This window comes from Mauremys mutica, unplaced genomic scaffold, assembly GCF_020497125.1.
Source record: "Mauremys mutica isolate MM-2020 ecotype Southern unplaced genomic scaffold, ASM2049712v1 Super-Scaffold_100163, whole genome shotgun sequence".
In the NCBI taxonomy this organism is placed as follows: Eukaryota; Metazoa; Chordata; order Testudines; family Geoemydidae; genus Mauremys; species Mauremys mutica.
In genome coordinates this window covers 231,234-255,416 of record NW_025423278.1, presented here as the reverse complement: position 1 = coordinate 255,416, position 24,183 = coordinate 231,234, and the positions used below count along the sequence as shown (strand labels likewise).

Here is a 24,183-nt window from a genome sequence, read left to right as displayed (position 1 = left end):
CAGCCTTGCATTCCACCCTTGATGTTTCGTGGACTAACAACAGCAGCAGAAAGAAAGAGCCGAGCCAATATCTCCCTGGCAGGGATGCAGGTGCCACGTCCCCTCTGTCTGACCGTCGCCATTGCAGGAGAGAAGGGTTCACTGGAATCGAATGCCCTGACTCAGACCAGAGACACAGAGAGGTTTTGCTGTTCATGGATCTGTGCAAAGGAAATTTTGTCTCTGTGTGAAACTGAGGTCGGAAATGAAATGTCCACATGGTGGCCCAATGCTCTAGGGAATGTGGGTGAAGGACTCGGGCTGAGAAATGATTTAACAGGGGTTTGTATTTATTGCCCTGATTAAAATCTATGGCTAAAAGGCAGCCACTGTTGTTAGTACTTGTACCTGTGTAGGGACACCCCATGGGTGTCAAGTCCATTGCCTTCACCAGGGGCAGTCGATTATTTTATCAAGGTACTAATTTCTTGGTCAAGGCCTAGACTCCAGAGAAAACAATACACTGCTGATAAGAAGAAGTACATCAAAAGATTTTGCAGCCACCATGGGCATAACTATGATGTGTCGTGTTTCACTCTTTATATCTGGTGCCACCTCCTTTCCCTTTAGCCTTGTAGTTGACCAAGGGCAAAGCTGAACATCTTCTCAGCTACCAGGGAGTGTTTATGTCCATTCCTGTGAGCTACACAGGGGTTTGATGTTGCTGTTTCAGTCCTCTGGCTCTGCCGGGATAAGGAACAATTCAGGCTGTCACTGAACTGAAGGAGGAAGATCAGTTTTTGACAGGCAGAGGGACGCCTCCTCTTAAAGGTGTTTGTCTGGGTGGCAGCCCTGGTTCCCAGGTCTCGCCCATGGGGCTCCAGCAGTTTTGGGACCAGGTCACTCCCTTGGCCCCACCTGCTGCCCCCAGGCACTTCCCCCCCCCCAGGGGCCCCGGCAGTGCAGCGTAGCTGAGCAGCGTCTGTCTGCTCGCTCCAGTGGCTGCTGGCCCCTCCGCGTGGCAGGGCAGGGTGGGGCTGTGCCTTCACATGCTGCCTCCACCCTGAGCACCCCTGCAGCCAATGAGATGCTGCAGGAGCAGTGTCTGGGGGCAGCAGCAAATGGAGGCCCCCCAGCCCACCTCGCCTTGGAGCCCCAAGTAAGTGCCACACTCCTGACTCCCTCCCAGAGCCTGAACCTCCACCCCTCACACTCCCCACATACCCCTTCCCACTCCCAAACTCCCTCCCAGAGCCTGCACCCCCTCCCCCTTCCCACACACCCCCTCCCACCCGCCCCCAATCTCCCACCCAGAGCCTGCAACCCCACTCCTCCTCCTGTTCCCCCTACCCCCTGCCCCAGCCCAGATCCTGCACCCTGCACCCAAACTCCATCCCAGAGCCTGCACCCCAGAACCCCTCTCCCACCCAAACTCCCTCCCAGAGACCAGCCTCTCACCCCTTCTGCACCCAAACTCCCCCCAGAGCCTGCACCCCTCCTGCACCCCAGTCCCCAGCCCCAGCCCAGGGCCTGCACCCTAGACCTCCTCCCCCCACCCAAACTCCCTCCCAGAGCCTTAGCCAGGTGGAGGGTGGAGTTTTGGGGGCAGGTTCTGGGCAGTATGAGTGACATTATTGGCCCACGGGAGGACTGGCCCTGGCCCTAAGGTAAATTGAGGTTGAGACCCTGCTTTAAGGGATTGGAGCAACGCTGGAGAGACTGACGGGCAGGGAGCTGGGGAGCTGTGTGTGCCCCAAGGAGAGTTGTTGTTGTGCTCTGGTGACACAGAGCGGGGGTGGGGAGTTTGTAAGCTGTGGTGTTTTTGCAGAGATAAAGTTTACTAACCCCCAGGTTAAAAACTGGTCCTGCTCTAGGCTGTACATGACACTCTTTGCTGAGAGTATAGATCAGTGGGTGAATGTTTCCCTGCAGGGTAATGGGTTCCTAGTTCCAATCCAAGTGATTCCCTTTAAAAACTTTTTCGAATGAAAATCGATTTCCAGACCCATCTCCAGTATGTTCAGGAGTTAACTGAATGGGGGCAGGGGGCTTGAAATGAATTTAAACACTCAGCATTTTCCTGTGCAAATGAATAAAGACCTAGCAGAGCTGTCCAGCAGCTGAAATCAGTTCCAGTCCTCGGCGTCTCTAAGAGGGACACTCGGTAGCTGAGGCATGTGGGACACCTCTGTGGTGAGGACAGGTGAAAAAATGCTGGATTCAATGAAAGCTGAGCCCATAGGAGGGGAAGGTGAACGGCAGCACCACACAGGGTCATAACACTCAGACACGGGGCTTCACTGTCACTGCCCCTGTTTTCCATCATTTCTATGCTAAGGAACACACCCTCCCCCTCCCCCCCACACTGTCACACACAACCTTCTCCCCTTGAGCCCCATCCCACCCCTCCCCCTCTCCCTCTCCCCCACACACACCATGGGACACAGCCTCTCGGTGACTCACCCAGATGGGGGCTTGTCTCTGCATCTCCCCAGCAGGGGAGCAGAGAGCCGAAAGGGCCACAGGAGACCAATGGAGCTAGGCAGGGATAGAAAAGACTTCCCTTCCCTTCCCAAGAGTCCCATTAATCTCACCCATGGGACATTCCAGCACCGGGTGGGCGCAAAGCACCAACCTTCCCCTGAGCAATGGAAGGGGGAACCAGCTCTATCACATGGAAGGAGGCTCCCCACCTCTGCTGCTGCCATCCTGCAGCCTTTAATATGGATTTGTTTTAGCTAACGCAACCCCCCCCCCCACTCCGCTAATCCATCCATGAAACATGGAGACAAGCTACTGAAAGCAGCGTCCAGTGGTGCAATGGGTTAGTGCCCAGTACTTACAGAGCAGTGCTGAGTGGAGTCATGCTGAGGTTGTGAGTTCAAACCTGACCTAGAGCACTAGTTTCCTTTAAGCAAATGGCTTCTGCCAATCATTTTGCCCTGCAGAAAATACAATTGCAGCTCAGAAGACACCGAGGTCCCCTTGCTTTACAGAGAGCAGGGCAGATTCCACAGATCTACCAGGCTCTGCTCTCTGCCAGCCACCTGGGTCAGGCAGAGCCCAGAGCACTGCCCCCGACTCCCCCTCAGTCTTTGCTCCCCAAACCACCTGTGGGCTCACCCTCTTCAGTGTGAGACTCAAACCCTGCCTGGCTTTCTGTATGTTGGGGTTTTGTTGTCTGTCGTGTTGATGTGCATGTGGGTCCTGTGTGATTTTGGTGGATGCCTTGCATAGTTTTGTGTGTGTGTGTGTGTGTGTGTGTGTGTGTCTATGACTTTTGCATGCAGATTGGTTTTTTGCTAAGTATTCTTTTGGTATGTGGGTTTTGTGCTTTCTTGTTGTGGGCTTTTGCTGTACTTTTTGGTGTGGATTTGTTCTATGTTTTGTGTGGCTTTCCCTTATGTGTATAATGCTCTGTGTGCTGTGTGGGTTTGGTTTTTGTTTATGTCTATGTGGGCCTGTGCAGTCTGTGATGTTCTCATTCTCTCTATGTGGGTTTGTCTCTCTGTTTGTATCTTCATGTGTAAATTCACTGGAACTTTTCAAACTCTCCACAACTTTGCCAATTTTCACCAGGAATTTTTCTCCATTAAAAAATTCTCACTTGTTCCCTACCAGTTGGTGACCATTGCCCCAGGGGCCTGTCAGTCTCAGGGTCCTGATTTCCCACTGACCCTTCCCCCTTCTATTGGGACTGGGAACTAGCCAACCAAAAACAAAACAGCAGCAGGTCCTGTGGTGTAATCGGCAGCACTCAAGATTCTGAATCCTGCAATCTGAGTTTAAATCTCAGTAGGACCTTGTGTTAGCTGGTGGTCAAAGTGCTTTCCTGTTTCTGGCTATATAAGAGTGAGTCATTTCCCTCCTGCTGGGTGACTCCTACCCACTGGAGCAAGGTCTCTGGTTGGGGTCTACAAGTGGCTCTGGGGGTTGGGATTCTCACTGCTTCAGCTGATGCCCATGAGTTCAGTGCTTGTGGCCACAATTTTCCTCTTGCTCACATGGCACGTGAAGAAAGCAGTGCTAGGGCCAGGCTTGATAGGCAGGAGGGAGGCAGAGTCCCAGGCTGGAGCCCAACACACACCTCTCCTCCTCTGGGCACCTAGAGCAGAGGTGTCTGGTGCTGACAGCTCCGAGGGAAGGCTTATAAGCCACAGAGCAACTGAGGGCGGGGCTAGATGAGGGCAGGACCATGCCTATGTGTGGCCAGCAGACAGGCAACAAGACTCCCGGCCAGCCTGCTCCCTGCCATGCCAAACACCCACTGAAAGCCACCTGCAGACCAGCATTCAGGGTGGCTGCTAAGGCTCTGAGGCCAACATCAGAAGACGGTAGGAAAGCAGGGCCAGCCCCCGTGATGGGGCCTCTTACCGTTCCCACTCCAGGTGCTCACTTTTGCAGTGGGGCAGAAGATTTTACCCCAAGAGGCTTTTCCCCAGCTGGCGAGAAGCAGAGAAACACCCAGGCTCCCAAGGTGCTATGTAGCAAGTACCCTCCAGCACAGGGACAGGCGCACACTTGGAAGAGGGAAACTGCTCCACACTCTAGCCTGGGCAGCCGCCCATTTTCTTTGGCAAGTCAGGAATGGCAAAGGCAAGACTGGAAGCACCTGGGGCTCATGCCCCAGCCTTTGTGACGCCCAACCCCCAACTCCTTCCCGGGGCTCTAGCTGAAGGCAGAGCATTGGCCTGAGTGGCCAGGAAGAGGTTCCAGATTTGAAGGGAGCAGGACTTTCAGCACAAAGGTAAAACTGCAGCAACACAACCACAAAGGGACTTGACCCCTCAAGTTCTTGATGCAGACACCTTATCCATTAAGCCACGTGGATGCCTACTTCAGGCACTTCTTTGGAAAAGGTGGACACTGTGTTTCTTGGGTCATCTATTGAGGCGGGGTGACACTTTCTGGGCACAAGAAGTCGAGTTCCCAGTGAGATGTGAGACATAATTTTATGGAGCCAGGTGCAGGGCTTTGGCAGGGAGGCTCAGGAATGAGGGATTGGGGTGCAGCAGACAGACTGGCTGTCTAGGTGTGCAGATTTAGTTGCACTGAGGCACAGGAGGGAGGAGGAGGAGGAGGAATCCTGCTGACAGGCAGTGGCTGTGCAGAAAAAGAGGAGGGGTTCTGGGGAATTTTTTTGCCTCTCTTTTGCCTGCCTGCTTGCTCTTGTGGTGAACGGTGAAGCTGGTCTTAACAAGCCCAAGTAGCTCAGTGGGTAGAACATCAGGCTCTTAATCTGAGGGTCCAGGGTTCAAGTCCCTGTCTGGGTGCTCAGTTTTTAAGTTGCCTTGTGTGCCAGGAGCCAAATTCTGTTTACAGCCACATGCAGATTCCCAGAAGCTGTGGCCATTTCCTGGAGAGGTTCCTTTCCTCAGGAATCAGGAGAGAGGCTACATCCACAGGAGCAGGTTTAGAAAGCGCAGTCTCTGGCTGCCAGGAAGCGCTGTGCCAACATAGCGTTCTCTACAATGGCACTTAGATTGGGATAATTTACGTGGCTCAGCCCCCCCAGTTCCAGCACATCTGCCCAGGCAGCTCCCCCAGCCTGACACACACACACAGCCCCTGCACCCGCCCACCCCAGCTCTCCTCAGCCCAGAGGGGAGCCCCCCGGCTGAGTGGGGAATCAGAACCCCCCGAAATTACCCTGGGCCCAGCATGATCTGCCTCCGCCCTGCCCTGCTCTGCATGTATTCGGAGTGAGTCAGTTTCCCTGTCCCAACGTGTGTCCTGCCCTGTGTCTCTTCTCCTCCCCAGTTCCCTCCAAACCAGCCCATTTCCCCTGCACCCCGGGCTGGGTCTCTGCCAACCCCCCTTCTCCCCTCCTGCCCCCAATATCTCCCTGCCCCTACAGGTCTATAGGGCTGGATCCCTCCCTCCCCCCTTCTCCCCTCATTTCCTGCCTCTGGGGGTGTATTGGGCTGGGTCTCTCCCCCGCCATCCCCTCTCCTACCCCCCCTTATTCCGCTGCCCCTATGGGTCTATGGGGCTGGGTCTCTCCCCCCATCCCCTTATCCCCTCCCCCAATATCTCCCTGCCCCAGGCTGTGACGTGCTATGACGTGAGCTGGGGCTGTGACGTGTGCTGGGGCCAGGGCCAGCTCCAGGGTTTTTGCCGCCCCAAGTGGCAGGGAAAAAAAACAGTGATCACAATCGGCAGCAGCGCCACTGCACCACTTTCTTCTTCGGCAGCAATTCAGTGGCAGGTCCTTCCCTCCGAGAGGGACCGAGGGACCCGCTGCCGAATTGCTGCCAAAGAGCCTTGCTGAGCTGGTGCCTGGAGCCGGCCCTGGCTGGGGCTGTGACCTGCTGTGACCTGCTCACTCCCCGCGGGCAACTCACTCACTTGAAACCAGCAGGACAGAAGGTGTCACGTGTCCATGGGCGGGGCTATGCAGATGAGCAGCGAGAGGAACAGAAGGAGCCGGGCGGAGAGAATTCTCTGTGTGTGGACAGAATCCCACCAGTTTTCTCTGTGTTGTGGGGGGGGGCAGGTTTCATGATGTCACAGTCCTTGGGGGAGGGGTTTGAATCATAACTCCAAAGTGGGAGAACAACTCCCCCCACTTGTGCTCAGTCTCCAGTAGGGGGCTGGGCTGGGATCTCTAGGGAGGGAAGCACAGGGAAAAAACAGTCTCCCCTATGGAACCCAGGAGTCCTGGCTTCCAGTCCCTCTGCTCTAGACCCCCTCCACTCCCAGAGCCAGGGATAGAACCCAGGTGTCCTGGTGCCAGCCCCCTCCTGCTCTGACCACTTGACCCCACTCCCCTCCCAGGGTGGTGCAGGGGTCAATGGGTCTGTGTCCCAGCTCTGCTAAGGGCCTTGGCTGATTTTCCCAAAGTGCTTCCTTCTGAATCCATCCAACGAAGTGGGGATTCACCCACAAAAGCTCATGCTCCAATATGTCTGTTAGTCTATAAGGAGTCACAGGACCCTTTGCTGCTTTTACAGATCCAGCACATCTGCACCCCCCGCACCCGGTCACTGCCCACCCCCGTGTGGGGGCACCAGCACTGTGCCGGGTCATGATGGGAAATTGTCCAAGCTGGCCCAGGGGAGACGTGTGTGTCCCTGCTGCCCCCTGCTGGCAGGGCTGAGCCCTGCTCTGTGTGTGTGTGTGTGTGTGTGTGTGTGTGCGTCTGTGACACTGTTTGTATCAGTGTGTTGCTGGGCTAAGCAGTAGGAAATGGCTTTGCAGGATTTTGTATCCTGCAGCAAGTGACACACACACACACACACAGACACAGACTCACACAGTCCCAAGAACACTCACACACAACACACCCAGAGGGACATGCTAGCCCAACCCCCAAAGAGAGCAACAATCACCCCCCCACACACACACCATAATATTCACAAACATGCTCAGCGATACAACTGCACGCCGTTCACTCCCACTGCTCCAAATACAAGGACCTCCTGCCCCACACAGCATGTGCCAAGGCCTGTGGAACTCACTGCCACTGGACAGCTACCAATGAGAATGATCCCCTCGTGTTGGATCATCTGCTTGGCCCCCTGCCCCCTCTCGCGGTGTGCTGTGCGGTGTGGCTGGGGATTCTGCAATGGCCCAGCACGAGGCAACGCAGAACGAACACCACATGCCCTGCCCAGCCTCGCCTGAGCTGCTCTCCAGGTGCATTGGAGCCCAGCACCCCACATCTTGGCACTGGGGGTGAGCTGCAGCCCTCACCACACTCCGCAGAGGGGAGAAGGGTCAGGCCAGCCAGCCGTTGTAAGATGGGGAAATCACCATCGGGGTCAACGGTATGGGGGTTGTGACATTTGGAGAAACGGTTGTCACACTGGCAGAAGGCAGCAGAGCATGCGCACACACACACAATTGCAAACATACACAAACACCCGCACAAATCCAGCCAACACCAACACAAGCCTGGGAGCCAGGGGAGCAGAGCAGGCTGGGGCTGGGTCACTCCACGTCCCGCAGGAAGTAGCCAGCCCCCTGGTCCCACGATGGCTGTGGCCAGCCCCCTTCTGCTTCCCCCCCTGGAGGCCTGGGGCCCCAGCCTGCTCTGCTCCCCTGGCTCCCAAACTTCGGGGAGGGGGGAACCGCCCCACAGCACTCGCTGGCGGCGTGGCTGGGAGCCAGGGGAGTGGACCAGGCTGGGGCTGGGTCACTCCACTTACCGTGCAGTGAGTGCAGGGGCGGGGGCCATGAGGAAGAGCCGGGCAGCCCCCCCTGCAGCAGCTCCCCACCCCAGCTCACCTCCGCTCCACCTTCTCCCCTGAGCATGCTGGCACCACTCCATTTCTCCCGTCTCCCAGGCTTGTGGTGCCAATCAGCTGTTTAGTGCGGCAAGCCTGGGAGGGGAGGAGAATCAGAACGGGGGTGGCGTGCTCAGGGGAGAAGGCGGAGCGGAGGTGAGCTGGGACAGGGAGCAGTTCACCTGCACACACACCCCCACCCCCCGTTACTTGCTGCGGGCAGCCCTCCCCCCACACCTCCCCCAGCCCCCTGCCCCAGCTCACCTCCACTCCACTGCCTCCCCTGAGTGTGATTTTTGGTGCCTCCAACCACTTGGCACCCTAGGCAGCCGACTAGTTCGCCTAGTGGTTGCAGTGGCCCTGGCCACTGCCTGTCAGCAGGATTCCTCCTCCTCCTCAGTGAGAATAAAACTCCGCACTTAGACAGCCGGTCCATCTGCTGCACCCCAGTCCCCCATGCCTGAGCCTCCCTGCCAAAGTCCTGCACCTGGCTCCAGAGAATTAAGTCTCACATGTTGCTGGGAACTCGACTTCTTGTGCCCAGAGAGTCTCAGCCCCCTCAGTAGCTGACCTGAGAAACACAGTGTCTGCAAAAGCAGCAAAGAGTCAGGTGGCACCTTATAGACTAACAGACGTATTGGAGCATGAGCTTTCGTGGGTGAATCCCCACTTCGTCGGATGCGTCAGTGTCTGCCTTTTCCAAAGAAGTGCCTGGAGGGCCTTTTTCTGTGTGACCATGTGGCCTAATGGATAAGGCATCTGACTTTGGATCAGGAGATTGAGGGTTTGAGTCCCGTTGTGCTTGTGCAGTTTTACCTTTGGGCTAAAAGTCCTGCTCCCTTCAGGGCTGGAACCTCTTCTTGGCTGCTCAGGCCAATGCTCTGGCTTCAGCTAGAGCCCTGGGAAGGAGCTGGAGGTCGGGCGTCACAAAGGCTGGGGCATGAGCCCCATGTGCTTCCAGTCACGCCTTTGCCCTTCCTGACTTGCCAAAGAAAATGAACGGCTGCCTGGGCTAGCGTGTGGAGCAGTTTCCTTCTGTCCCTGTGCTTGAGGGGGGTTGCTACATAGCACCTTGGGAGCCTGGGTGTTTCTCTGCTTCTCGCCAGCTGGGGAAAAGCCTCTTGGGCTAAAATCTCCTGCCCCACTGCAAAAGTGAGCACCTTGAGTGGGAACGGTAAGAGGCCCCACCAGGGGGGCTGGCCCCGCTTTCCTACCATCTTCTGATTTTGGCCACAGAGCATCAGCAGCTGCCCCGCATGCTGGTCTGTGGGTGGCCTTCAGTGGGTGTTTGGCATGACAGGGAGCAGGCTGGCTGGGAGTCTTGTTGCCTGTCTGCTGGCCACACATAGGCATGGTCCTGCCCTCGTCTAGCCCTGCCCTCAGTTGCTCTGTGGCTTATAAGCCTTCCCTTGGAGCTGTCAGCACCAGCAGCCTCTGCTCTAGGTGCCCAGAGGAGAAGAGGTGCTGGGCTCCAGCCTGGGAATCTGCCTCCCTCCTGTCTATCAAACCTGGCCCTGGCACTGCTTTCTTCAAGTGCCATGTGGGCAAAAGGAAAAGTATGGCCACAAGCACCAAACTTGTGGGCCTCAGGTGAAGCAGTGAGAATCCCACCCACCACACAGAGCCAGAGCCACTTCTAGACCCCAACCAAAGACCTGGCTCCGGTGGGGAGGAGTCACCCAGCAGGAGGGAAATGACTCACTCTTATATAGCTGGAGACAGGAAAGCACTTTAAGCACCAGATCTTTACCACCAGCTAACACAAGGTCCTACTGAGATTTGATCTCACTTTGCAGGATTCAGAGTGCTGCCCGTTACACCATGGGACCAGCCTGTGCTACCTTCTTCAGACATTGGTGACTCTCACAGGGCTGGCTTGTGTAAGGGACTGTTGGCCCTTTACTAAAACTGAGTGGGGTTTTTGGTTGGCTAGTTCCCAGTCCCAATAGAAGGGGGAAGGGTCAATGGGAAATCAGGACCCTGAGACTGACAGGTCCCTGGGGCAATGGTCACCAACTGGTAGGGAACAAGTGAGAATTTGTTAATGGAGAAAAATTCCTGGTGAAAATTGGCAAAGTTGTGGAGATTTTGAAAAGTTCCAATGAATTTACACATGAAGATACAAACAGAGAGACAAACACACACAGAGAGAATGAGAAAATCACACACTGCACAGGCCCACACAGACATAAAAAAACCAAACCCACACAGCACACAGAGCCATAGACACATAAGGGAAAGCCACACAAAACATAGAACAAATCCACACCAAAAAGTACAGCAAAAGCCCACAACAAGAGAGCACAAAAACCACATACCAAAAGAATACTAAGCAAAAACCAATCTGCATGCAAAAGTCACACCTACACACACAAAACTATGCATGGCATCAATCAAAATCACACAGGACCCACATGTACATCAACATGACAGACAACAAAACCCCCAACATACAGAAAGCCAGGCAGGGTTTGAGTCTCACAGCAAAGAGGGTGAGCACACAGGTGGTTTGGGGAGCAAAGACTGAGGGGGAGTCGGGGGCAGTGCTCTGGGCTCTGCTCGACCCCTCCTGACACAGGTGGCTGGTGGAGAGCGGAGCCTGGTAGATCTGTGGAATCTGCCCTGCTCTCTGTAAAGCAAGGGGACCTCGGTGTCTTCTGAGCTGCAATTGTATTTTCTGCAGGGCAAAATGATTGGCAGAAGCCATTTGCTTAAAGAAAGCTAGTGCTCCAGGTGAGGTTTAGAATTCACAACTTCAGCATCACTCCATTCAGTACTGCTATTATAAGTTCTATGCACCAACCCATTGCAGCTCTGGTGCCTGACTGAGGGTCTTTTCTCCTTGATTCATGGCTGGATTAGGGGTTGAGGGGGGGTTGCATTAGCTAAAACAAATCCATATTAATGGCTGCAGAATTGCAGCAGCAGAGGTGGGGAGCCTCCTTCCATGTGATAGAGCTGGTTCCCTCTTCCGTTGCTGAGGGGAAGGTTGGTACTTTGAGCCCATCCAGTGCTGAAATGTCCCATGGGTGAGATTAACAAGACTCTTGAGAAGGGAAGGGAAGGGAAAGGAAGGGAAGTATTTTCTATTCCTGGCTAGCTCCATTGGTCTCCTGTGGCCCTTTCGGCTCTCTGCTCCCCTGTTGGGGAGATGCAGAGACAAGCCCCCATCTGGGTGAGTCACCAAGAGGCTGTGTCCCATGGTGTGTGTGGGGGAGAGGGGTAGGGGTGGGATGGGGCTCAAGGGGAGAAGGTTGTGTGTGACAGTGCGTGGAGGAGGGGGAGGGTGTGTTCCTTAGGATATAAACAGAGGTGAAAGTAAGCTGGTACAAGCCGGTACGGCATACCGGCAAGAGCCAGGATGCCGTGCCGGACTGCACCAGCTTTCGCTGTGGGGATTTAAAGGGCTCTAGGCTCCCCGCCGCAACTGGCAGCCCAGACCCTTTAACCCCCCTGCCCACGGCTCTGGTGGCCAGATTGGGGCTGGATTTAAAGGGCTCTGGGCTGCTGCAGGGGCAATCAGCCCAGAGCCCTTTAAACCCCCCACCGCAGCTGAGATTTAAAGGGCTCAGCGCTCCCTGCCGCTGCGGGCAGCCCAGAGCCCTTTCAATCCCGTCCGCGGCTCCGGTGGCCGGGCTGGGGCCAGGATTTCAGGGGCTTGGGGCTCCCCTCAGCGGCAGGAGCTCTTGGCCCTTTAAATACCTGCCCCAGCCCCGCAGAGCTCAGGGTTCCTTTAATTCGCCCCTGAGCTCTGGGGGCCTCCCAGCTACCTCTGCAGCTGGGAGGCCCTGGTTGATTTAAAGGCCCTGGGTCTCCCAGCCACAGCTGGTGCTCCAGGGCCTTTAAAGCTTGAGAGGCCACGCCCCTTCTAGGTGAGGGCACGCCCCCTCGGGACTCCGGCAGTACCGGTTGTAGTAAGAGGAGGCCCTAAGATATAAACCTTGGTATCAGAGGCCTGGTATGAGGCCTGAGGCCTGAACTAAAGTAATGGTCAAGACTTTGCTAACATAAAGCAAAGTTAAGCTGTGAGCCAGAGGCAGGCCCTGCTCACAGAAGCTGGCAAGGAAAGGGCTGATGCTGCAGGAAGATCAGTACCTTTTAGGTACGTAACATTCACATACTTGCACATTCCACACAGATAACAAGGAACAGGCTGGCCCATCCCAATGACAGGGGCAAAAGGGTAAAATGATGGATAGAGTTGTTTTGATCGAACCAACATGTACAAGGTAGAAGGCGGTACCTTAATACGTAGAAAGGTTGTACCTTGCTACGTGGAAGCATACGTCAGGTGTGATGTGTAACTTGTTTGTATCTGTGTATAAGAATGCATTCCTGGAGAGGTGCCTTTGTCCGGCCGAAGGGGGAGTGGAAAGTCCCGCCACTGAGCCGGGTCCATTGCCAAGAGGCACTCTCTCGCAGTACACCCGGTAGACTAAGTAATCTACGGGGACCCTGCACGGGTGTCCGAGGTCACAATAAACCTAGCCGACGTGGCTTTGCATCTTACTGGACTCTGTGGTTATTGGGGGTTCTTGTCGGGTCTGCTGTGTCAGCTATCTGCAGAGCTGGGGCAGCACACAGAGGGAACTCACGCACGCAGCCGAGTGATATCAACATTGGAGGGAGCAGAGCACCATACTGGTACAACTCTGACAACACCCAGGTTGCCTCAAGAGGGGTAAACCGGCCCTGGTCAGAAACGGAGCAGGTCAAAACTCACGTGCTGATCAGTAGTGAGATTGCACCTGTGAGTAGCCCCTGCAGCATAGCCTGGGTAAGACAGTGAGACACGGTCTCTTTTTATACAGACACCCTCCGCAGAGCCTGGATGGGGGGATGGGAGCACCCACACGCTGGGGATTCTGACTTGGGGGGGAGGGACGCACCCAAGCAACACGGTTCTTGAAAAGGGAAACAGCGACACCCACAGATCCCGGATGGGGGCAGGCAGGGGAAATGACACACGGGAGCTAGATCATGGGGTGGGGGACAGAGACACCCACCAGAGATCCTGGATGGGAGCACCCACATGAGGGGGATCTTGAACTGGGAGGAGGGAAGCACCATGTACCAGAGGTTCTGAAGGGGGAACAGGGACACCAACACACCAGGTGTCTTGCAGCAAGAGCTGTGGTCTTCATTTACACACGTCAGTGATGGGGAATTAACCACGTCCCTTGCGGAGCTTGTTCCACTAGATGATTAGCCTCATTCAACACTACGAGTTTATATCGAATTTAGCAGCATTAAATCACATTAACCCTGCACCCATCCACACAACGAAGCCCTTTATATCCATATAAAGGGCTCTTAATACCGGTATCTCTACTCCTCCCCGACGAGGGGAGTAGCGCTGAAATCGGTATTGCCATGTCGGATTAGGGTTAGTGTGGCCACAATTCGACGGTATTGGCATCCGGGCGCTATCCCACAGTGCACCATTGTGACCGCTCTGGACAGCAATCTGAACTCGGATGCACTGGCCAGGTTGACAGGAAAAGCCCTGCGAACTTTTGAATTTCATTTCCTGTTTGCCCAGCGTGGAGCGCCGATCAGCACAGGTGACCATGCAGTCCCAGAATCAAAAAAGAGCTCCAGCATGGACCGTAGGGGAGATACTGAAGCTGATCTCTGTATGGGGAGATGAATCTGTTCTATCAGAACTCCGTTCCAAAAGACAAAATGCCAAAGCATTTGAAAAAATCTCCAAGGCCATGATAGACAGAGGCCACAACAGGGACTCAACACAGTGCTGAAACTTAAGGAGCTGAGACAAGCGTACCAGAAAGCCAAAGAATGAAATGGACACTCACGTAGGGAGGGGCGACTGACGTCTGTAGCTATCCCACAGTTCTCGCACTCTCCGAAAACCATTTGAATTATTGGCTGAGCTCCCAAAGCCTGAAGGATCAAAAATATTGTCGCAGGTGCTTCAGGGTATATGTTGTCCCCCTCTCTCCCCATGAAAGCAAAGGGGAAAAAAATCATTTCTCACCTTTTTTTCAATGTCACCGTATGTCGACTGGATGGTGCTGGCAGATGTGGTGCTGCAGCGCTACACAGCAGTGTCCCCTTCCCTTCCCTTCCCTTGATGGTATGGTAGGGCTGATATCCATCATTGTTGCCCCATGAGTGCTCCTGGCAGGTCTTGGTGAGGTTAGCTGGGGGTGCCTGGGCAAAAATGGGAATGATTCTCAGGTAATTCTCTTCTTTAAGCTTTGTCTTATGGAGATTCAGTCCTTCCTGGAATATCATAGCAGCTGGAGGCTTCCTTCCCCTCCCCCATTTGAACTCTACTTGCAGAGGTAATAAAGTCAGTGTTGTTTCAAATTCCTGCATTCTTTATTACTTCATCACACAAATGGGGGGATAACTGCCACGGTAGCCCAGGAGGGGTGGGGGAGGAGGGAAGCAATGGGTGGGGTTGTTGCAGGGGCACCCCCTAGAATGGCATGCAGCCCATCATTTCTGTGGGATGTCTGGGGCTCTGACCCTGAGCTGCCGTTTGCCTCTCTGGTTCTTTTGTAGGCTTGCCTGATAGTCTAGATAGGACTGACTCTCCCTTTAGACAAAACTTAAAGAAGGGAATGACCTGGGGAGTCATTCCCATTTTTGTCCATATACTCCTGGCCAACCTCACCAAGGCCGGCCAGGAGCATCCAGAACAGCAGCAGACAGTACAGTATAACTGGTAACTGTCATTGTCAACTTGCAAAGCAGCAGTTGGTACAGTATGGCTGATAACCATCTTTGCTAACTTGCAAAAAGCAAGGGAATGCTGCTGTGTAGCGCTACAGTACTGCATCTGTCAGCACCATCCAGTAGACATAAAGTGACGGTGACAAAAGGCTGAACGGGCTCCATGGTTGCCGTGCTATGGTGTCTGCTCAGGCAATCCAGGGAAAAGGGATGCGAAATGATTGTCTGCCGTTGATTTCACAGAAGGGGGATGGACTGATGACATTTACTCAGAATCACCCGCGACACTGTTTTTGCCCCATCATGCACTGGTATCTCAACCCAGATTTCCAATGGGCGGGGGAGACTGCAGGAATTATGGGATAGCTACCCACAGTGCAACGCTCCAGAAATCGATACTAGCCTCGGTACATGGACGCACACCGCCAAATTAATGTGCTTAGTGTGGCTGCGTGCACTTGACTTTATATAATCTGTTTCCAAAAACCGGTTTTTGTAAAATCGGAATAATCCCATAGTGTAGACATACCCTGAGACAGCTTTAGAACCCTCTACCCACTAAACAGCCAAGAGACAGCAACTCTCAGATCCTGTGTGGATTGTCTGATGGGCTTGGGGCCAAGAGCAAACTGCGTACCAGCTGCCAGAGCAGGAGAAGTAAAAAAAAAATAGGGGCTTCCTGAAAAATGGGAAGGGAAGAAGAGAGAAGCAAGTGGAAAAGGAAGAGTATGTGCAGACATAGAACCCTACCAAAATTCTTAAATAGATTACAAGAAAAAGAGAGAGAGCAGCATAAAGAAATTTTAAAAATCTTTCAGTAAGTACTGACCTAGAAACCTTTAAAACACCATGTTCACAACTTTACTTCTCTTCCAAATTCTACCAGATCAAATTAAGGCTTGCAACTAAACAGAACTGCACAAAAGCTTTAAACAAACTCAGATAACAGAAAAGAAAACCAAAACATTTATTTTTAAACTTGCTTTATAAGGACTAATCACTCAGTCTGTGCTCTCTTCCTCCCAGCTTCCCAAAAGGAAAGCAAGAACACTCATCAATAGCAGACAGCAGATGCATTAAAACAACACTGTCCACACACTTCATGCTCAGAAGAGAACACTTTAACTCCTCATCGTGGTTAGCAAGGTCAGACACTTTCAACCATACTTCTCTAGTTACAAACTATAGAAATGATCCCTGAAAGCATTCAAGTAGCAATATTCACACCTCAGATTAACTTCATTGATTATGACACTGCCACTGCACAATATGTGCTCAGTTACACACCCAGGCTAATGTGCACAAGCTTTCTTCCCATGGTGAATGTTTTCATACCAACGGGTTTCACCCCCACCGAACTAAAGGACAAAAATCTAAAACCAGGTTCCCATTTCATTAAAGCACAATTGAGACAGCTTTAGCACAGTGTCCATTAGAAAATGTTTATGTAGCTATTTACAGAAACACACCTCCTGATTAGCATGTGGAGCTCCTACCGACCAATCAAACCCTCTTGCTTTGCCCTACCTCTCACAGGCTCCTCTGTACCACATGACAGCTTGTCAGGCACAGACAATCCGGACAGGTCAGCCCTTTCTAGCATGCTCCGCAGCTGTTTCTCTTCGGCTTGCTCTCAAATTCATCTGCACTAGAAGTTTTTGCAGGGTTCTATGTTACCAGTAGTACCTGCACTAAATCAGTGGCTCTCAACCTTTAGAGACACCTGTACCCCTTTCAGGAGTCTGATTTCTCTTGCATACCCCCAAGTTTTACCTCACTTAAAAACTACTTGCTTACAAAATCAGATGCAATATTTATAAAAATAAATCACTTGAATATAAATATTGTACTTACATTTCAGTGTATAATATAGAGAACAGTATAAACAAACCAATGTATGAATTTTAATTTGTTACGAATTTGCTAGTGCTTTCTATGTAGCCTGTTGTAAAACTAGGCAAATATCTAGATGAGTTGCTGTACCCCCTGGAAGACCATTGGATACCCCTGTTTGAGAACCACAGCACTAAATCACCCTTACTTTTAGAACTGGTGCCACTTGACCCAAGGCATTCGGAACCATTTCAGTGCTAGTAGACAGTGGCAACACAGCTGCACTAGGTCTGTTGTTCGTCCCTGCACAATTCCCACTTGGAAAGAAAATATCTTCTGGTCTGACCCTATTTACTCTTGTGAGCTGCACAGGCAACTTTCTCTGTTATGTGAGCAGAATCCACACAATGTATACTACCTGGCCTTGCTGGGAAATGCTCGATCTCTTTATTACAGTGTAGACCTGACCCCTCCTGCCAGGGCTAAATCCACAGACATTTTTCAGCCTCCGCAGTAATAAACTCTCTGAACAAAATGCAAGAAAGGAGCAGAACCAAAGGGGCTGGGCAGGCTCCATAGGGGACACTGGTTCCTCCTTCCCCACCGGTGCCCCAGCCATGCCCTGTGGCTGGCAGAGAACGGCCACCCCATCGCCACCCCAGAGGGAGCTGTGTCTCAGGGCTCCCCCAAACAGCACCCAGTAACCCCCATCCCCTTTGGGGAATGACTCAGGGCAACAATTTCCCACCCCAACAAGGACGAATTGGTGCAGGTTAAATGGGGGGTGGAGGAAGCCCCCCAAATATGAGGAGAATTTAAATTGACATTTGAGAATTATAGAAAAAAAATCAGGAAAATTAAGAGACTAGAGAGTCAATAATTTTAGGAAAAAACGAGGGAATCTCCTTGGGTTTGATAGTCCTGTGTGGGGAGGGGAGAGAAAAGGGGGAGAACCAGGGAGACTTGTTACCAGTACTGGGGAGGGAAGTGGCACAAACAGGAGAAGGATGCAGGTATCTCCCCCCCCCCCGACTCACACACACTCTCCCCCTGGACTTTCCCGGCTGCCCAGAGACCGTTCAACCCCCCACCTGCCCCACTGCCCTTCCCCCGCCTGCAGCTCCGGCTTCTCCCCTCCCCTCCCGCCCCCGCCAGCCAGACAACGGGGAACCCCCGGGCCCCAGGCTCTGTCCCCACCTGGATCCCCGTGGGGCCAGGGGCAGATCCCGGCTGCAGCAGAGAACAGCGGCTCCGCTCCGGCTCGGGCAGCTCCAGCGCTGCTGGCAGCACGTGGCCACCAGGGAGCAGCTGCTCCGCCCAGGCTCCCGCATCACAATGTGCCAGAGCCCCGCCCCCAGGAGCTGCCCCGCCCCCGGGCTGTGCCAGAGCCCCGCCCCCAGGAGCTGCCCCGCCCCCGGGCTGTGCCAGAGCCCCACCCCCAGGGGCTGCCCCGCCCCCAGTCTGTGCCAGAGCCCCGCCCCCAGGAGCAGCCCCGCCCCCGGGTTGTGCCAGAGCCCCGCCTCCAGGAGCTGCCCCGCCCCCGGGCTGTGCCAGAGCCCCGCCCCTAGGAGCTGCCCCGCCCCCAGGCTGTGCCAGAGCCCCACCCCCAGGAGCTGCCCCGCCCCCAGGCTGTGCCAGAGCCCCGCCACCAGGAGCTACCCCGCCCCCTGGCTGTGCCAGAGCCCCGCCCCTAGGAGCTGCCCCGCCCCCAGGCTGTGCCAGAGCCCCGCCCCCAGGAGCTGCCCCGTCCCCGGTCTGTGCCAGAGCCCCGACCCCAGGAGCTGCCCCGCCCCCAGGTTGCGCAAGAGTCCCGACCCCAGGAGTTGCCCAATGTCCCATCTCTGGGCTTAGTTCTCCTGCCTCCTTCTTCCCAGCACCCACCGCTCCCAGCTACTCCCTTCCTGTGTCTGCAAACACCCCCCCTCCCCCGGGGCAGCTGCAGCGCTCGCTGGAGCTGTCTCCAGTGGGTGAAGTTGCCTCCATCTCTGCTTTACCTTGGGGGGGGGGGGAGAGACAAAGAGAGGAGATGGTCCCAGGGTGTGAAAGCAGAATTAGGGGGCAGGGAAAGGAGGACTGTTTGGAAAGGTGGGTTTTTTGCGAGGGGGGAGGGTGATCCAGAGGGAGTCAGAAGAAGTTGGGCAGCAGAGTCTCAGAGAAATTGCGGGGAACCCTCTGGGTGTCCCAGTGTTGGCCAGGGTTTGTACAGCACCTAGCGCAATATGGGGTCCCGATCTCAGTCATGGTCTGTGCAGCACCTGGGAGCCCTGATGTCTGTTTCCTGATCACAGGCACTGGGAATGGAGAGAGGGAAAACCTCAGCACCTGAAGGGTTAATGCAGCCCTGTGTGCAACCCCCACTGGGTGGCGCTGCTGCTCTTCTGAGGGGTTGTCTTAGCAGACAAACATCCCAATCCCAGTCCCATAGGGTCTAGTGGTCAGGATTCCTGGTTTTCACCCAGGCAGCCTGGGTTTAATTCCCAGTGTGGGAATAATGCAGAGTTTTTGCTCAGAGGGGAGGAAGGGAATGGGGAGGGATCCTGGAAACAGGGCATTAGACAGTGTTGGGAGGGGATCCCAGAAGTGGGAGTGGGGGGCAGAGCTCTGAGGGGAGATCAGGGAAGGATCCCAACAGTGTGGGAAGTGGGCAGCATGGAGAGTCCAGGCCTGGCATGGGGAGTGGGAAGAGGGAATGTGTCCCTCTAAACTCACCCAGGGCAGACTAGGCAGGCTTGGAAGAATTACGTGTTTGTTGGTAAATGTCAATTTCTGTGTAAACACACGACCCAATGGCAAAATATTTCCATCAATAATAATCAAAATTGACAGATGGGCAAAGTAAGAAACATGCTGCTTGAGAACGTGTCCTGTTCTAATCCTATAGGGGTCCCTTCTGCCTTAGGCACCACCCTGTGGGGGTTTCATTTCCCTTCCTGTTTTCACACAGAGAAACAATTTCCTTTGCATGGATCCATGAACAGCAAAACCTCCCTGTGTCTCTGGTCTGAGCCAGGGCATTCGATTCCAGTGAACCCTTCTCTCCTGCAATGGCAATGGTCAGACAGCGGGGATGCGTCCACCTTCCTCCCCCGGCAGTGAGATATTCCCTCTCCTCTTCATGCTGCTGTTGTTATTCCATGAGTCATCAAGGATGGAATAAAAAGCTGAGTTTACTCCAGGGTGAGGGAAGAAAGGAGCCACCAACTCCCTGAAAAATCTCAGTGCCCAGAGAAAACCTGCCCTGCTATTGGAATCACAGAGGTGCTGGCGATACGACGGGAAAAGGGACTGTCTGAATTGTCAAGGCAGGGAATGAACAATCTGCAGCAGCATCATTAACCACAAACACACTCTAACCATGCTCCAGCCAGTAGGGAAATGGGCAGGAATTCTTGTTCTTCAGCCATGGCCACACGTACAGAGCTGCACAGCAGTGAGTGTGCTGGGGAAGCTGGTCTGAGCAATTGGAAATGACCCTTCAGTGAGAACAGAGCCATAGTGTAGAAAGGCCCCTGTGTTAAGTGGGTGTGATGAGGGCTTAGGGAGCTGGGCTGACACCATAGGGGTTTTTCTGTGGAGGTTTGATTCTTGCCAGCTAGGAAAGGCTGATGTGTGGTTTCTTCATGGCTGCACTTTCAGTGATGCAGGTTTCTCTATCCCATTGTTCCATAATTATAATCAGCCAATCAGAACCTCTCCATAGACCCCTTACACGACAACCTTTCTACCATATTGGCTGCAAATATAGAACAGTGGTCGCAACGGTGATCTATCCAGTTACAGATTATGTCAATAACGTCACAGGAGGTGACACAGCATCAGTGAGACTGATACTGGAATACTGCCTCCAGTTCTGGTGTCCTCATTTGAAAAAGATGGTGTGAAATTGGAGCTGGGGCAGCAAAGAGCCACCAAATGTTCTGAGGGCTGGAGAAAAATGCCTTCTAGGGAGCTATTGAAAGAGCTCAACCTGTTTAGCTTATCAAAAGAAGATTGAAAGGTGACTTCATTGAAGCATTGAAGGGCCTTAATGGAGAGAAAAGATTGGGTATGAAAGGGCTCTTTAATCGAGCAGAGAAAGGCATAACAAGACCCAATGGCTGGAAGGTGAAAAGAGACAAATTCATATTACAACTAAGGCACAAATATTCAACAGCGAGGATGATTCACCACAGGAACAAGCTACCAAGGAAAGTGGTGGATTCTTCATCTCCTGATGTCATTTAGTGAAGACTAGATGCCTTTCTGGAATGTGTTTGCCCCAAAAGTAGCTCTTGTGTCATACAGGAGGCCTGTGATATCCAGGGGGGCAGATAAGATGCTCTAATGGTCTCTTTTGGCCATAAAGGCGACTAATTTCTGAAATATTGAGTGTAACATTGGGAGCAGCGTCTGATGTTTTCCTGTCTATCCGGCTTGCTTCCTAGAACGAACGCTCCTTGAGTGGGGTGATACACAGGGAGTAGCTCAAACCTACAAAGTGCCCGGCCAGGGGCAGGACATTAGCACAGCAAGGGAGGGGTGTGGCAGTGACATCACAAAGGTCTTTTGCAGGACCTCAGACTATTGGTCAAAGGTGGTGGGGAGGTGGTGACCTCACAGAGAGATGCTGACATCAGCCAGGCAGGACAGGGGCGAGGGGTCAGGGAAACCTCAGAGACCCCTGCGGCTTTGCTTCAGCAAGTCTCCTTCTCCAGGTCTCTCTTTGAGGACTGAGAGAGTATTCGGGTTCACGTACGTGAGCGCCAGGAGGAGCCTCTTTTGAGTTTTCTCCTCCCCTTTTCCTGATTTTACTAGAAAACAGCCGTCCCGGTTTAGAAGGTAAGAGCCTCCTCAAGGTTTGAAACCTGTTCAGTCTGATCCATCTGGTGACCGTTGAATTCTAGGCATGGAAACCACGAGCTTAAGGAGGCAGAATTTTATTCTGCACCTGGGATTTTGTCCCTTAGAATCACTGGGGACATTAGGGTTTGTTCTTTTTGTTTCATCTTTTCCTCCATCCATCCCTCCCTCCTTTCTCTTTGTCTCGTGCTTCTTTTGTCCTTTCACCTGTTCCCCTTCCAACACCAGGAGGGGTGTGTGTTGCGGGGGAGCAGTGTGTTTTTCCCCATGTAGCCAGCACCAGACCTGGCACCACCCCCAGCTCTGCCCCCTTCCTGCCACTGTGACCCCATCTCACCTCCTGACCCTGGCTGGGCGCCCCCGGCCCCTCGTAGCAGGGGGCTGTGCAGGAGGGTCTCCTTGCAACCATGAGTGGGTGTCTGGTGGGTGCTGTCACTTCTGCCAGAGACCCCCAAGAAACTCACTAGCTTCCTCCGCATGCGGGGAGGGGCTCCTACTTTCTGATTTGGGGGGGGGAGGAGATTCTGTGATGTCTGAGCCCATGGGGGGAGGGGTTCAAATCACGAGTCTGGAGTGGCAGGGCAACCCCCCCCCAGTCAGATTCTGGTAGGAGGCTGGGCTGGGATCTGTAGGGAGGGAGACACAGGAAAAATCAGCCGCCACTATGGAACCCAGGAGTCCTGGCTCCCAGTCCCCCTGCTCTCACCTCTAGACCCCCACACCTCTGCTCCCAGAGCCAGGGATAGAACCCAGAGCTCCTGGCGCCCAGCCCCCTCCCTGCTCTGACCACTAGACACCGCTCCCCTTTTAGGCTCACTGCCTCTTCTATCCACCCAGCCCACCTGTCCATCCCTTTGCTGCAGGTTTCTGGGGTGTCACTCCTGCTCTGTGCTCCCCCAGTGCAGCCCAAGGCCTTTCCTCCCCCCCACCACACATCCTCTCCCTCCTCGTGCTGGATCGTCTGCTTGGCCCCCCACTGCCTCTCGGGGTGCACTGTGCGGCGTGGCTGGGGATTGTGCAATGGCTCAGCACCAGGCAATGCAGAACGTAAACCACAGGCCCTGCCCTGCCCCACCGCACTGGAGCTGCCTTCCAGGTGCATTGGAGCCCAGTGCCCTGCACCTGTGCCCTCCTGCCCCACAAGGGGTGAGCTGCAGTCCCCACCATGCTCTGCAGAGGGGAGAAGGGTCAAGCCAACCAGCCCATTTAGGATGGGGGAATCAACACCATTTTTTCTGCACAGCCACTGACCATCAGCACGATTCCTCCTCCTTCCTGTGCCTCAGTGCAATTAAATCTCCACACCTAGACAGCTGGTCCATCCGCTGCACCCCAATCCCCCATGCCTGAGCCTCCCTGCTAAAGCCCTGCACCTGGCTCCATAGAATTAAGTCTCACATCTCGCTGGGAACTCAACTTCTTGTGCCCAGAGAGTCTCGGCCCCCTCAGCAGATGACCTGAGAAACACAGTGTCGCCTTTTCCAAAGAAGAGCTTAGACCCCCTCATCATGTGGCCTAAAGGATGAGGCATCTCCCTGTGGATATGATGATTCAGGATTTGAGTCCCCTCGTGGTTGTGCTCACTTTGTGCTGCAAGTCCTGCTCCCTTCAGGGCTGGAACCTCTTCTTGGCCGCTCTGGCCAATGCTCCGGCTTCAGCTAGAGCCCCAGGAAGGAGTTGGGGGTTGGGTGTTACAAAGGCTGGGGCATGAGCCCCAGGTGCTTCCAGTCTCGCCTTTGCCCTTCCTGACTTGCCAAAGAAAATGGGCGATTGCCCGGGCTAGAGTGTGGAGCAGTTTCCCTCTTCCAAGTGTGCACCTGTCCCTGTGCTGGAGGGTACTTGCTACATAGCGCCTTGGGAGCCTGGGTGTTTCTCTGCTTCTCGCCAGCTGGGGAAAAGCCTCTTGGGGTAAAATCTCCTGCCCCACTGCCAAAGTGAGCACTTTGAGTGGGAACAGATAGAGGCCCCATCAGGTGGGCTTGCCCTGCTTTCCTACCGTCTTCTGATGCTGGCCACAGAGCATCAGCAGCCGCCCCACATGCTGAGTGGCTGTTGGCCTTCACTGGGGATTCAGCATGCCAGGGAGCAGGCTAGCCCAGTGTCTTTCTGGCTGTCTGCTGGCCACGCATAGGCATGGTTCTCCCCTCCTCTTGCCCTGTGGCTTATAAGCCTTCCCTTGGAGCTGTCAGCACCAGCTGCTTCTGCTCTACAGGTGCCCAGAGGAGGAGAGGTGCTGGGCTCCAGCCTGGGACTCTTCCCCCTCCTAACTATGAAGCCTGACCCTAGCACTGCTTTCTTCAAGTGCCAGACAGGCAAGAGGAACAGCACAGTGGCAAGTGCCAAACTTGTGGGCATCAGGTGAAGCTGTGAGAATCCCAACCCTCAGGCATCAGTAGCCAGTTCTAGAGCCCTGACCCACTGCAGCCGTCCCACCCAGAGGCCTGAGTCACCCAACAGGATGGGAAAGATTTGATCTTGCAGAGCTGGAGACAGGGAAGTGGAGCACTGTGAGCTCCAGGGCTTTACCACAAGGTCCCACTGAGATTTGAACTCAGATTGCAGGATTCAGAGTCCTGAGTGCAGCCCGTTACACCATGGGACC

General features: G+C 54.1%; 3 non-coding genes across 3 annotated transcripts; 1 reads left to right on the top strand and 2 right to left on the bottom strand.

The window, feature by feature from the left end:
• Window positions 1-5,179: 5,179 nt before the first annotated feature.
• On the top strand, window positions 5,180-5,252 carry TRNAK-CUU. The gene has a single exon. It is a non-coding gene; the product is annotated as a tRNA-Lys (tRNA).
• Window positions 5,253-15,905: 10,653 nt separating this feature from the next.
• Window positions 15,906-16,120, bottom strand: LOC123359624. The gene has a single exon (XR_006575893.1). It is a non-coding gene; the product is annotated as a small nucleolar RNA U3 (small nucleolar RNA).
• Window positions 16,121-24,111: 7,991 nt separating this feature from the next.
• On the bottom strand, window positions 24,112-24,183 carry TRNAQ-CUG. Its single transcript has one exon. It is a non-coding gene; the product is annotated as a tRNA-Gln (tRNA).